The 13,001-nt window shown below is 47.5% G+C and overlaps 1 long non-coding RNA gene across 1 annotated transcript; it reads left to right on the forward strand.

Moving 5' to 3' along the window:
* Positions 1 to 676: 676 nt before the first annotated feature.
* Positions 677 to 11,549, forward strand: LOC134735362 (uncharacterized). Its single transcript, XR_010118398.1, has 4 exons — positions 677 to 781; positions 4,467 to 4,576; positions 8,017 to 8,207; positions 10,992 to 11,549. It is a non-coding gene; the product is annotated as an uncharacterized lncRNA (long non-coding RNA).
* Positions 11,550 to 13,001: the final 1,452 nt, after the last annotated feature.

Consider the following 13,001-nt stretch of genomic DNA (forward strand, 5'->3'; position numbering starts at 1 on the left):
CACCACCACGCCCAGCTAATTTTTGTTTTTTTTGTATTTTTAGTAGAGATGGGGTTTCACCGTGTTGGCCAGGATGGTCTCGAACTCCTGACCTTAGGTGATCCACCTGCCTCAGCCTCCCAAAGTGCTGGGATTACAGGTGTGAGCCACCATGCCCAGCCTTGGAATTATTTAAATAATGCTTAGACTGATGTTTCTCAAACTTTTCTGTGTGAACCACGGGAAGAAATACATTTTATGCCAGGACCCAGTTCACGTAATACATGTATAACTGAATGCTTATCCTTACTGCGTGGGCTACACTGACAATTTTCTATCCCATTCGGTATTGCATTTAAAAAAATGCTGGCTGTGACTCACTAAATGGACTATAGGCTGGCAGTTGGGAAAAGGTCTAGACAACAAGGTAGATGCCTGCAAATTCAGGAGAGTAGGGACTTAATTCACTTGTACTCACTGCTGTCCCCCAGGGACAATCCCTCAATCCTTTCTGGGTGTCTGGCACCCAGAAAGGTGCTAATCAATATTTGTTGAATGACCATATGATAGGAACAAATATGTATGAATGAGTGAATGAATTGTCTGCCCCACCCAGACAGGAAAGTGTGGCTTCTATCAGATTTTGCTGTTACCGAAAAATACCAGCCCACTTCCTGTGGCTTTGATCTGCAGCCTTAATTCTAAACTGCCCTGCCTCAGCCAACAGCTATCTGCAGCTCATTTCCTGCTTTCTGGCCATCTTATCTCTCTCTCCAAACATTCCTCAGCTTTCTCTTTTTAGGTAAGTATACCCAGAGCCCCACTTCTTCCTCTTGCAACTTTGGCAGCACAGGGTGGGGCTGCCCTTTTGGGCCAAGTACTTCCCAGATCTCAGGCTCCTGGGGTGTGGGGCCTTTCTGGGTCAGGTGTGTCCTTCTGATTCCAGCCTCCTGGGGGGCAGGTGCTAGGGCTGGGGCTGGGCATCGGTCCACATCCTGTTGATGGTCTTTGGGACAGGATGGGGGATGAGGATGGAGGGTAGACATTGATGAAATAACCATGCAGATGTCTAATTATGGACTGTGAAAGAGGCTATGAAGGAAAAGTCAAGGTTGCCTTGAGAATGTGTAACAAGGGACATGCCTATAGGGGATCAGGGAGAGCTGCCTCAATTAATCCAAGATCTGAATACAATCGAAGCTAGCCAGGCAAAAAGGGTAAAGGAGAGAGAAAGAACTTGCAGATGGAAGAGACTGCAGGTGCAAAGGTCCTAGGGTAGGAGTGAGTGATAGCGGTCCTGTTGAGGAGCTGAAGAAAACTCAGTGCAGCTGGTGGACAAAGACAGAAGGATTTACAACAAGGAGGCCAGAGAGGCACCTGGGGGCCAGCCCCAGTGCACCAGCTTAGAGGTTTTGGATTTACCTTGAGAACAGTGGGAAGCAACAGAACGTTTGTAGAAGCGTGGTGACATTGTGTTTGTTGTTTTTTTATTTGTTTTTGATTATTTATTTTTATTTTTATTTATTTATTTTTGAGACAGAGTCTCGCTCTGTCGCCCAGGCTGGAGTGCAGTGGTGCTATCTCGGCTCACTGCAATCTCCGCCTCCTGGGTTCAAGGATTCTCCTGCCTCAGCCTCCTGAGTAGCTGGGAGTACAGGCACATGCCACCATACCCAGCTAATTTTTTTGTATTTTTAGTAGAGACGGGGCTTCACCCTGTTAGCCAGGATGGTCTCAATCTCCTGACCTCGTGATCTGCCCATCTCGGCCTCCTAAAGTGCTGGGATTACAGCAGTGAGCCACAGTGCTCAGCCCTGTTTTGGTTTATTTTTGAGACAAGGTCTTGCTCTGTCGCCCAGGCTGGAGTGCAGTGTCACGATCATAGCTCACTGTAGCCTTGACCTCCTGGGATCCAGCAATCCTCCCAAGACATTGTGTTTTGAAAGATCCTCTGGGTGTGGTATGGCTAAAGGGTTGGGGAGCTGATCAAGTGCAGAGGGCAGGAGCCTAGGGTGGTGGTGGTGGAGATACAGGCACACGACTGGCTTTGAGAAATACAGTACTTAGTAAGTACAGTCCAATATAGTCCAATACAGTAGAGTTGAATTTGTCCATTCAACACTTTTAAACACCATGACTCTAAGGACCAGAGAGCCAGGCGGGTTCTGCCTTTAGGCAGATCTCAGTCTTTCTGGGAGTGCAAGTTGGAGGCAGATTGGCCAGGCTGAAAGTGCAAAGTGCTCAGGGAGGTTCCAATAGCAAGCATGCGTCTTGGAGTGCATGCCCAGAGGAAGAAGGGGCACCTTCAGTGGGTGCTTTCCTGCAAATACTGTTTGAGTTCCAGGCAGAAGAGAAAACGGGGCGCTGGGAGAGGATTCATTAGGGTCTCCTCCCTGACTCCTCACCATCATTTGTAGGACTTTTGGCTACAGGGATCTTGCCTGCATTTCACCGGGGCCTATAGTAGGGCTGAGAGTGTGAGAGGGAACAGGGGTCTCCCCAAGTGCCTGGGGCAGCCGAGCCTTGTAGGTCAGGTAAGGGTGGCATCCAGACTGGGCTCTCAACTCTCCTCTTCCTGCCTCTGACTCACTCTCCTTGGAAGTGCATTCCTCTGTAAACCTGCTTACTCACAGAGTCTCCGCCTTCCACCTGCAGGCCTGCGCCCTTCCCTGGGGTGTCTCAGTGAGCAAGCCTGAGCCCCCACCCCTATCCCCGCATCCCCATCCCCAAGTAAGGCCTGGGTCTCCCCCTTGGAGTGGGAGCTCCCTGAGGGCAGGGCAGGGATATTTCTTTGCTTGGTGATTAGGGCTCCTCCGAGGCCTTGAGGAGGGTTTCTCACCCACAGGCTTGTTGCCAGCCACCCTCCCGCCACCCCTCTGCCCCTCAAAGGGCTCTGAGGGATCCTCCTGTTATATGGAGTGGCAGGTTGTGGGGTGGGTTTATGGGGCTCCAGCTGCCTCCCCAACTACTTTTCTGCTGCTGAGGACTGTCTAGAGGGCTTCACACCCTGGTTGTGGGGAGTATACATAGTCCCTGAGGGTGCTTCCCCATCAGAGCCCACTCTGTCCATTTCATCCAAAGAGCCCCAGGGCGTACTCTCTGCTGTAACTGGAAATTGGGCCAGGTTTAAAGGACTGCTGGGGGCTCATGGAGATCAGCTTGTGCTCTCCAGCCTGGCTTTCCTGACTCCTGGGAGCACTGACAGCAGTGCCGTCTCCTGACAGCGTCTGGCTCCCTCCTCTGCCCCCCGCCTGGGCTCCTGGGTCTGCTTTATAGACCCGCAGCAGAACTGCACAGAGAGGGTAAGAGCTGCCTTCTAGTCAGCAGAAGTTCAGATGGAAAGAGACTCTGCTGACCAGCACCAGGGCATCTGGGACCATGGCTGGTCCTCAGGGCTGGGAGCTCACAGTCACCTACTCCAGTCCCTGCCTTCCTGCCAAGGGGAGGACCCTCTCCAATGTGAGCTGGGACCTGAAGCAGGAGCCTTTCCTTGCTCTGGTCTCACTACACTTTGGTGTCCACCCAACCTCCTAAGATCACATCAAGGGGCTCTTGGGAGAATAGGACGCCGGCTCCCCCCACCTGCCCCCTGCATCCCAGCACTCTCAGACTTTGGATGGTGTAGCACGGAACTGTAGAGCTTTAAAGAAGCCAGCAGAGTTTAGGGGAAGAGAAAAACAGTTGATCTCTAACAGGCATTCTAAGTGGAGTCCTTGACAGCTGGGAGCAGCTCCACAGGCTTCAAGGTGTGGGTGAAGCAAAAAGACCAACTAAGACCCAGGGAAGCAGGAGGGACTACGGGAAGATCAGAGGGCACTGGGGGCAGCCTGTGCCTTTGAGGGCCTCAGAAATATCCCACACACACTCCCTTCTGGAAGGACTGAGGAACAAGCTCTTGGGAATCGCATCCAGATTGGTCAGAGCCGGTCGGGCGTGATGGCTCACACCTGTAATCCCAGCACTGTGGGAGGCCGTGGTGGGCAGATCACCCACAGGTGGTCAGGAGTTCGAGACCAGCCTGGCTGACATGGCGAAAACCCGTCTCTACTAAAAATGCAAAAATTAGCCAGGTGTGGAGGCGTGCACCTGTAATCCCAGCTACTTGGGAGGCTGAGGCAGGAGAATCACTTGAACCCAGGAGGCAGAGGTTGCAGTGAGCCAAGAGGGCACCACTGCACTCCAGCCTGGGCAACAGAGTGAGACTCCATATTGAAGAAAAAAACAAAAAAACAAATTGGGCAGAACCACTGGGGTAAAATAGGCAACAAGCTCAGAAGGTTTACATATTTGGGGGGTGAGGGTCAGGGGAGGTGTCCCATGGAGGTGGTCTCAAAGGGAAGCCACGTGTTGAATACTTCCAGTACCAATAGCAGGGTGGGGGGATCCAGGAGTAGTGAAGCAGTGAATCCCCCAGCCCATTCCCACCCCTTACTCTGGAGCCTCCTCCTAAACTTACAGGAAAATCCTTATTTAATAACAATCAACAGAACAGGATTATGAACAGACGCCATACAGAGGTATTTGTAAGAAAGAAGGTGGATGCCAGAATCCTTTCTTCAAACAGAAGCTTACCAGTAAGTGCAGACTAATACAACAGGTAGGTCAAGGCTAATCCAGTTGGAGGGGGTGCTGGTGGAGGTGGGCACTGAGGGAGGGGGTCAGTGCCCTAGCCGTCCAGCCCTCTCCATCCTCCTGCACACCCTACCTGGGTTCTATGCAGCCCGATGTTTCCCCACCCCCTCCTATGCAATGAAGGAGGGAGACACAGAGAGGGAGGGCGGCTTCCCCAAGATCACCCAGGGTACTGGTTTGTGGTGGAGTGGGAAGGCGTCATGAGGCCTCCTGCCCAGCACTCCCTCTCTTACCCCAGCCTGTCTATTGCCGCCTGCATCCCTCCATTCACACAGTGTCTTCTCCTGCCAGACCCCAGCAGGACACAGCGGACAGGACAGGTTCCTCTGGGTCTGCCCGAAGGACTCAAAGTCCAGGGACAAGAGTCGCTTGGTGGCCTCAGGAAGGAGAGAAGGAGGCACTGTTTGGGATGGGCCGGGGGAAGTGGAGGTGGGATGCAGGGCTGTGAAGTCCTCCTGGCAGCCTAGGCTGTGTGTGGGGCGTGGCGGGATGTCAGAGGGTCTGTGTTGAGGCCTAGCCCTGTCTCCTCTACAGTGGAGGAACTCCTTTGGGACTCAGTTTTCTTACTTGTAAAATGGGGCCACACTCTGCCCTTCCAGCTTCATGTTGCTGAAGGGAGGCTCTAAGGAGACGGAATCTTCCTGTTCCTGTAACAAGATGCCGTGAGCGAATCATACTCTCAGCCTGGCCCCCAGGAGTCTCCTGCCTTCGGGCTTCTGGAGTTCCCTGCTCCACTCTGACCCCCAGGGAGAGTCCCCAGGTATCCTCCCCGCTGTGGAGGGTGCCCTCGCAGTCCTTCCTGAGCTGCCCCAGGATGAATGGCTCCACAGGGAATGTTTTCCCACTCTGCAGGAAGTGGAGCATGGCTGAGAAGAACTCCCTGTGGTCAGATCACCCCCGTCCCCAGACGCCCACAGACACAAACACATACATATCCTGAGGTATTGAAGAAGAATTCACCACACCCTGAAGATTGCTTTCCACAAAGCACTCCCTCCAAGCCCTGAGTCACCCAACTCCTTCACTCTGGACACCCTGCCAGGAACAAGGATATTTGTCCTTTCAGCAGACATGGGTTCAAGTCCCTGCTCCACTGCTAACTAATGGCATGGCCTGGGTCAAGCATTACTTGCTAATCTCAGTTTTTTCATAGGTAGAATAGGGACAATAGCATCAACCTTATATGGTGGTTGTGAGGATCAAATGAGATAATGTGTGTGTGGCAGGAGGAAAGCCATCTGGGGGGTAAGTGTTCCATCCCAGTCTCTCCCTTCTCTCTGCTCATCAGAGAAAATCCTGACTTGGCCTATTTGAATTGTGTGTGTGTGTGTGTGTGTGCGCGCGCGCGCCTCCCTTACTGTCTAAGAAAGGTGCTGATTTATTGGAATAGTCCTTAGGCATAGGCGATGTAGAACTGGGAGGAGAAAGAGAGAGGGAAGAAGGATCGGCAGCAAGACTGAGGGAGGAGGGAGGTTTGAGCAGCTGTAATGGGCGAGGGAAGAGAGTGGGTGGGAGAAAGGAGATTTGAGAAGCATCGCTATGATCCATGAATCTTTGTAGTCAAGTTTAAGAAATTCAAGTAAACAGAGTTATTGTGAAATTATTATTTTTTGGTTGCTATTCTCTCTCTCCTCTCCCTCTCTCTCTCTTTTTTTTTTTTTTCTTTGAGATGGGGTCTTGCTCTGTCACTTAGGCTAGAGTGATGCAGTGGTGAGATCATAGCTCACTGCAGCCAATCTTTTTTGTAGTGACAGGGTCTTGTTATATTGCCCAGGGGTGGTCTCAAACTCCTGGCTTCAAGTGATCTTCCTGCCTTAGCCTCCCAAAGTGCTGGGATTACAGGCATGAGCTACTGCGCCCAGCCTGGTTGCCATCCTTGATGATAACACAGCTTTCAGACTGGACCATTTGCGTGACGGCCTTATAAGTGATACCCCTACGTAACATGCTTAGCACACAGTAGGGACACAGTAGGCACAGTGACTGGTGCTGTATCCTCTCAATTTGGATGACACTTGTGTGCACGTGTACTGTCTCCCGTATTGGACTCGGTGTTTCCTGAGTGTGGGTGGGATCACATCAGCCTGGGAGCGACCTGAAGCCTGGGACTCTATTTTGTTTCCCTACCCTCCCACCCCCCGCCGTATTAGATGAGAAGCTCCTTGAGGAAAGGGATTCTTCCCGTCCTGCTTTCTTCAATAGACCTGCGACTCCCAGTGTGGGTGATGCTCTTCCTCCCTTTGGCTCTGCTCGAGGCCTGAGAACAGGATCCTGCTCACAGATTGTGTCTTAGCTCCATATTTGTCTGACTAATGGGCCTAACTCTGCCTGGGTGGGAGGTGAAGGTAGAGGGAGGAAGAAGGCAGAGCTCAAGACCTGAGGTGTTTTCTTCTGACTTGTGCTGCCCAAGGGGCTAAAGAGAAGAACAGAGAAAGCATCCTGCCCCAGCCCTGCCCCGCAGCTAAACGTGATTCTAGAGAATGAATAATTCCATCCCCACCCAGTGGGTTCTCAGAATTCCAGGTGAGCTCTGTCTGGTCTAACTGTCTTTCTTCCTCTGACTCTGTCTCATGGGGTGGGGCAAGGGCCAAGCCAAACCAAGGATCTGTCTCGTGGAGTGGAACGTGTTTACTTGTGTTTGGCAAAGTGGCAGGGTTGGCTACAGAGGTCATGACAGCAGCTCAGAAGCTCCTGCAAGAAAGGAACAGAGTGCGTTGTGGACAAGTTAGAATCTGTCTGAGTCATAGCTTGGCTTCCTTTCTTCCTCCCTCCCTCCCTCTCTCCCTTCCCTTTTCCCTCCTTCCCTCCCTCCCTCCCTCCCTCCCTTCCTTCCTTCCGTCCGTCCTTCCTTCCTTCCTCTCTTTCTCTTTTTCTTTCTTTCTTTTTTATTTTTTTGAGACAGGGTCTTACTCTGTTGCCCAGGCTGGATTGCAGTGGTGCGATCTCAGCTCATTGCAACCTCCACCTTCCGGGCTCTAGTGATTTCTCCTGCCTCAGCCTTCCAAGTAGCTGGGATTACAGGTGCATGCCACCATGCTGGGCTAATTTTTGTATTTTTAGTAGAGATGGGGTTTCACCATATTGGCCAGGCTGGTCTCAAACTCCTGACCTCAAGTGACCCACCTGCCTCGGCCTCCCAGAGGGCTGAGATCACAGGCGTAAGCCACCATGCCCGGCCATGATAGCTTGGCTTTCATATCTCTGCCTGGCAGTGGGTTTGGGATCTTCATAATCCAGTTCAGTTTGCTGCAACTCAATTAGACTCCAATACTTATTGATTGCCCACTATATGCTAGCTATAGGACTGGGTGCAGAGGAAATATGAGGAATCAGATCAAGACACTCCCTTTAAAGAATCCCTCTCTACTAGAGGGACAAGTGTGTGCAAAGCTCTCTTTGTTGCAGAGAGATTTGAACTACAGCAGAGGTGTGAACAGGTGTCAGGGGAACACAGAAGAAAGAGCAGTTACTCTTCTGGAAGGTTGGAGAAGACTTTGTGAATATGGGGATGTTTGATTTGAACCTTGAAGAACAAGTAGAGACCCAAGAGGTACAGAAGAGAGGAGGTGGAAATAGCATGAACGAGGTGGGGCGTGGTGAGTAGTCTGGTATGGAGTGGGAAGGAGGAATAGCAATGAGCATTTATTGAGCACCTACTAATCACTGGATTCTGTGCTAGGTGCTCTGTGTATGTATTATCTCACTTAATCCTCACAGCAATCTGAGAAGGTAGGTACTGATGCGGGAACTAACATTTGGAGAGAACAGATGGTTGAACCAGGATTTGAATCAGGTTTGTTTGACTCCAAACTCCATGCTCTTTTTTTTTTTAATCATGCCAGTGGTTTTCCCAGTATATTCTACAAAATTTTTAGGGTTCTGAGGAGGTGCTTTAGGGACACGTATAATTTTAGTTTCATATTTAAAATATATTATAATCAACAGACACTGAAATGTGTTATGTAACAAAAAAAAGCTTTCCTTCCATCTCTGTGCATATTTTTGAGTTTCTTGTAAATGTGTCATTGATTAGAAGGACTGCACAGTCTGCTCAGGTCTGTCCATGTAAAAGCACACACCCATGCGCACCAGCCTTCATTACAAGGTCAGTGGGACTTTCAATCCAAGACGGTTGACTAAATGCACATGGGCTTATCTTTACCTCTTCCAGAAATGTCTTTGTAATAAATAATAAACATATCAATGCTTCCAAAGGAGAATTTGAATTGGGAGGGGGCACCTGTGGACAAGAGAAATCCCAACAAATTTCTGGAGAAGTGGTTCGATGGGGAATGATGACTGAGTAAGCAGGACAGAGGAAGCTGCAGTGTGGAATGCACATGGCTGGGTTTGCAGCCAAAGAGGGAGCTGACCCACCTGCAGAGGCCCAGAGAAGCTCAGGACTTGGATGTGCTAGGTGCAATGGAGGGTGGGAAAGGGATATGTGGCTGAAAAGGGGCAGCTTAATTGGAAGTCTAAAAATGGAACAGTTAACTTCCCTGACTCTTATATGCAAACTGTTCAGCCAGCAGATGTGTGCTCTGTCCCTCATTTTGCTCCTTCCCCTAATTTCTTCTTTAAAGAAATTAAACTGCCTGAGGAAGACTAGGATAGCTGGGTTTTAAGGTGGCATCTGAGAGCAAGGCACATTGCAGGCTGACATTTAGAAATCTCAAGGCATAAAGATCAGTTTACGTGGAAACAAAGCCTGCCATTCATCTCCTCTTATCCATGTATACAGAGCTTCCAGGAAACTTTTCTACTGCTTTATTCTTAAATATGAATGGACAACCATAAGCCAGAAGCTATTTGAGGAAGCCTGAAATATGAAATAGAGAGACTAAGATAAACAAAGTGAAAATAAGACCTCTGAGGAAACAAAGACAATTCATACGTAGAACAGAACTTAAAAAAAGAATTCAAGAAGACAGTGAATCTATAAAACATGAGTAGTGATATGAAAAAAGAAACAATTAGAGAACACAAAAGCCCCAGACATAGAAAATGTAATTAAAATTTATTGGAAATGTTGAAAGTTAAGGTCAAGGTAATCTCTCAGAAAATAAAGCAAAAGGGTAAAGAAACAGAATTTTATTAGATAATATATGAGACATAAAAAATAAATACAGGAGGTCCATGTTTGATTTATAAAGATTTCAGAGAGAAGAGAGAAATCAAGGGAGAGAATTTTCAAATAAATGACTGAACAGAATTTTTTAGACACAAAACACTCCAGCCTTCAGAATAACAGGATTCATCAAGCCCCCAGCATAAAAAATACACAAGAATCAGACATTTCAGAATACTTCGGAAAATGAGAAGATGCTAAAAGTTTCCAGAGAGAAAAAAATCACCTATAAAGGAATGAAAATCAGAAAGGCTTCAGACTTCTCACTAGCAGCATTGGATGCCAAGAGACAATGATGCAATCTCTTCCAAGTTCTGAGAGAGACTGATTTTCAAATTAGAATTCAATACCTAGCTAAACTGTTTACTGGTTAAGAGGGCAGATCAAAGACACTTTAAGACACATGAGGACTAAGGAAGTTTACTTCCTATAGACTCCTTGTGGTAATGCTGCTGGAAAAAAAACAGCAATAGAGATGTGCAGCAGTAAAACAAAGGAGAAACCAAGAATGAGAAAAACATGGAATTTTTGTCAGCTTATAAGTTAGCTTGGTATGTAGTTTTAATTAATTTGTTTATTTAGTGTGTGTTTTCTGTTATTACGTTTAGGTATCAGAGTTATGCCAGCATTGTAAGATGAACTAAGTTTTCTACCTTTTTATTCTCTGAAAGTGTTTGCACAGGGAATAATCTCCTTCTTGAATGTTTGCAAAAACAATTGTCCACATCTTTTTTTAAAAAACACTTTTTGGACAATATTTTCTATTTTCTTTCACCATTTTGTGCCCTTTGTGGCAGGTCATTCTGCTACCCAATATTCATTCTTTTTCCTTTATTGAAAAGAATCCAATTTTGCCAAGTTCAAAGTTAAATTTCATGGACTCCCTTTCAGAGAGTGGGGCAAGTGACACAGTTTCGGCCCACGAGATGAAAACACACATTTACTGAATAGAGTTTCTGGAAAAACTGTCAGTTTCCTGATAAAAAGGGACAGACTTAGCTGTCCCTTTGTCCTCCCTGCCTTGTCTGGAATGTAGACAGGATGCCTAGATGTGGAGGAGCAATCTTAAAAGTGTGAAGACAAAAGCCACTTTCTAAGGATGGTGGAGCAGAAAGGCAGGAGTCTTGCTCCCTGGCACCATCATGGAGCATGACCCAGCCCAGATCTGCCCCCCTCTGAATTTCCTGTTGCATTAGAAAAATATGTCCCTTTTTAGTTTAAGTTACTGATCTCAATTTTCTGTTATTTGCAGCAAATTCACTTTCAATCGATACAACCTTTCACCTCAGAGCTGCTTCTTGTAACACAGAAGTTTTCAGATTCTATGAAAAGGTATTGAGTGAATTCAAGGCTCTGTTAAGGAGGCAACTGTCTCCCCTCCCCATTCTCCTATCAGCCCATAAAACAGGAACTGACAACCTCTTGGAAGAATTGGGAAGAAACTTTCTGATTTTCTCAGTACAATCTTCACTGGTTCCTCTCTGTGAGAGGAGGAGGGACCTCTTGGGTTGGTGTCCTTGGGAAAAGGGTATCAAGTGTGCATGGCTCAGCCTGTTCCCGGCTCTCTCTCTGGGACTGACCTGACTGCAAGCAGCATGTTCTCTCTCTGCTCCTGCCTCCTCCAGGCAATGAGCACCAGGGTGGGTCCAGCCCTTGCTTGGGAGGACTTCAATAGTCCAGCTGCTCTGCCGTGGTGGATGAGTGAGTTCAAGTCAGAGGAGAAGACATGGAAAGCTCATTTGGGCCTTGGGTCTTAGCCACATCCTCCAGTCCATCTGGACTAGCAATAAAGCTGACATTTTAATCCCTACTTGTCTCCTGTGACTATTTCTCAATTGGATCAGACCTCGGAGAAGTGAGGGGTGTGATTAACTAGCACCCGCAAACCCCAACATCTGTTGAATATTTCGCCCCAGTGGGAAAAGCCAAAGTTAGATGAAAACACTGGTTTAAAATTCTGATAATTATTAGACAATACTTCTCTATCCTTGTTTGTATGTCTTTTGATCTTACTATAAAATGTGTATCACGTGGGTTTTAAAAATTTTTTTATTTTCTTTTGAAGATAAGAGCCTGGATTGAGAGTGATAAGGCTCTTCTGAGTCTTGGCTACCACTTACTCGCTCTGTCCCTTGACTTCTCTGGGCTTCAATTTTACCAATTATATAAAATGAGGAGGTTAGACTAGATGATCCATCAGGGCCATCCCAAGCTTCGTTGTTCTTTCATTCATTTGACACCTTTTTATTGAGTATGTGTTGAGTGCATGCTGGCAGCTGGCTCTGTGATGTACAAAACAAACCTGGCCCCTGCCATTTGGGGTTTAGAGTCTCATAGAAGAGACAGACATCAAACACACCACAAATAAGTGGATGATTACAAATATTTCACTTGTTTAGCCATTAAATGTTCCTAAGTGGTCATTTGGATTGTGAAGATTCCTACTTCTTCTCAGTTATCCACACTCAGGGCAAACCTTGCAGAGTCCAGCAGTCACACACAGCGGTGCCACTACTGCAGCTGTGTCCCAGCCATTGTGCTCAGAAAGACAACAAAGAGGCTTCCAAAGGGCTGGCCTTTCGGATTAAAAAAAAAAAGTTAAGCATTTTTAAAAAAGTCACAAATGAGTAACATGCTTGTTATAAAAATTTAAGCAATAAAGAAAAAAAATTGAAAGGAAAAAATCTTTCCCTTGTCCCCTCCAAGCCCACTTGGAGAAAGAAATAATGGGTAGATGTGTGTCCTTCCATCAAGCTGCATATTTAACTGCAGGCTCCAGGAGGGCAGGGATGGCATCTGCCTTACCCACTGCTGTATCCCTGGTGGGTGCCCAGGAAATACTTGCTGACTGAACTAATGCATAAGTAGTAATCGCACATAAAGGCTCATAGATAGCTATTTTTTTAAAGATTGAAAAGGAAATCATGCTACATATGTTTTTTTTCTTGCACCTTCCTTGTTTTTTTTTTTTTTTCACTCAAAAATCTGTCGTGGAATCCCTCCATGTATTGGTTCCTAATTTATCCATTCCCCTTGTGATGGGTTGAATTGCATCGCCCTCAAAAGCTACATTGAAATCCTAATCCCGAGTCAGGCACTGTGGCTCACACCTGTCATCCCCAGCAACCTGGGAGGCTGAGGTGGGCGGATGACTTGAGGTCAGGAGTTCGAGAACAGCCTGGCCGACATGGTGAAACCCTGTCTCTACTAAAAATACAAAAATTAGCTGGGCATGGTGGTGGATGCCTATAATCTCAGCTAC

The sequence above is a fragment of the Symphalangus syndactylus genome, chromosome 20, assembly GCF_028878055.3.
Source record: "Symphalangus syndactylus isolate Jambi chromosome 20, NHGRI_mSymSyn1-v2.1_pri, whole genome shotgun sequence".
NCBI lineage: Eukaryota > Metazoa > Chordata > Mammalia > Primates > Hylobatidae > Symphalangus > Symphalangus syndactylus.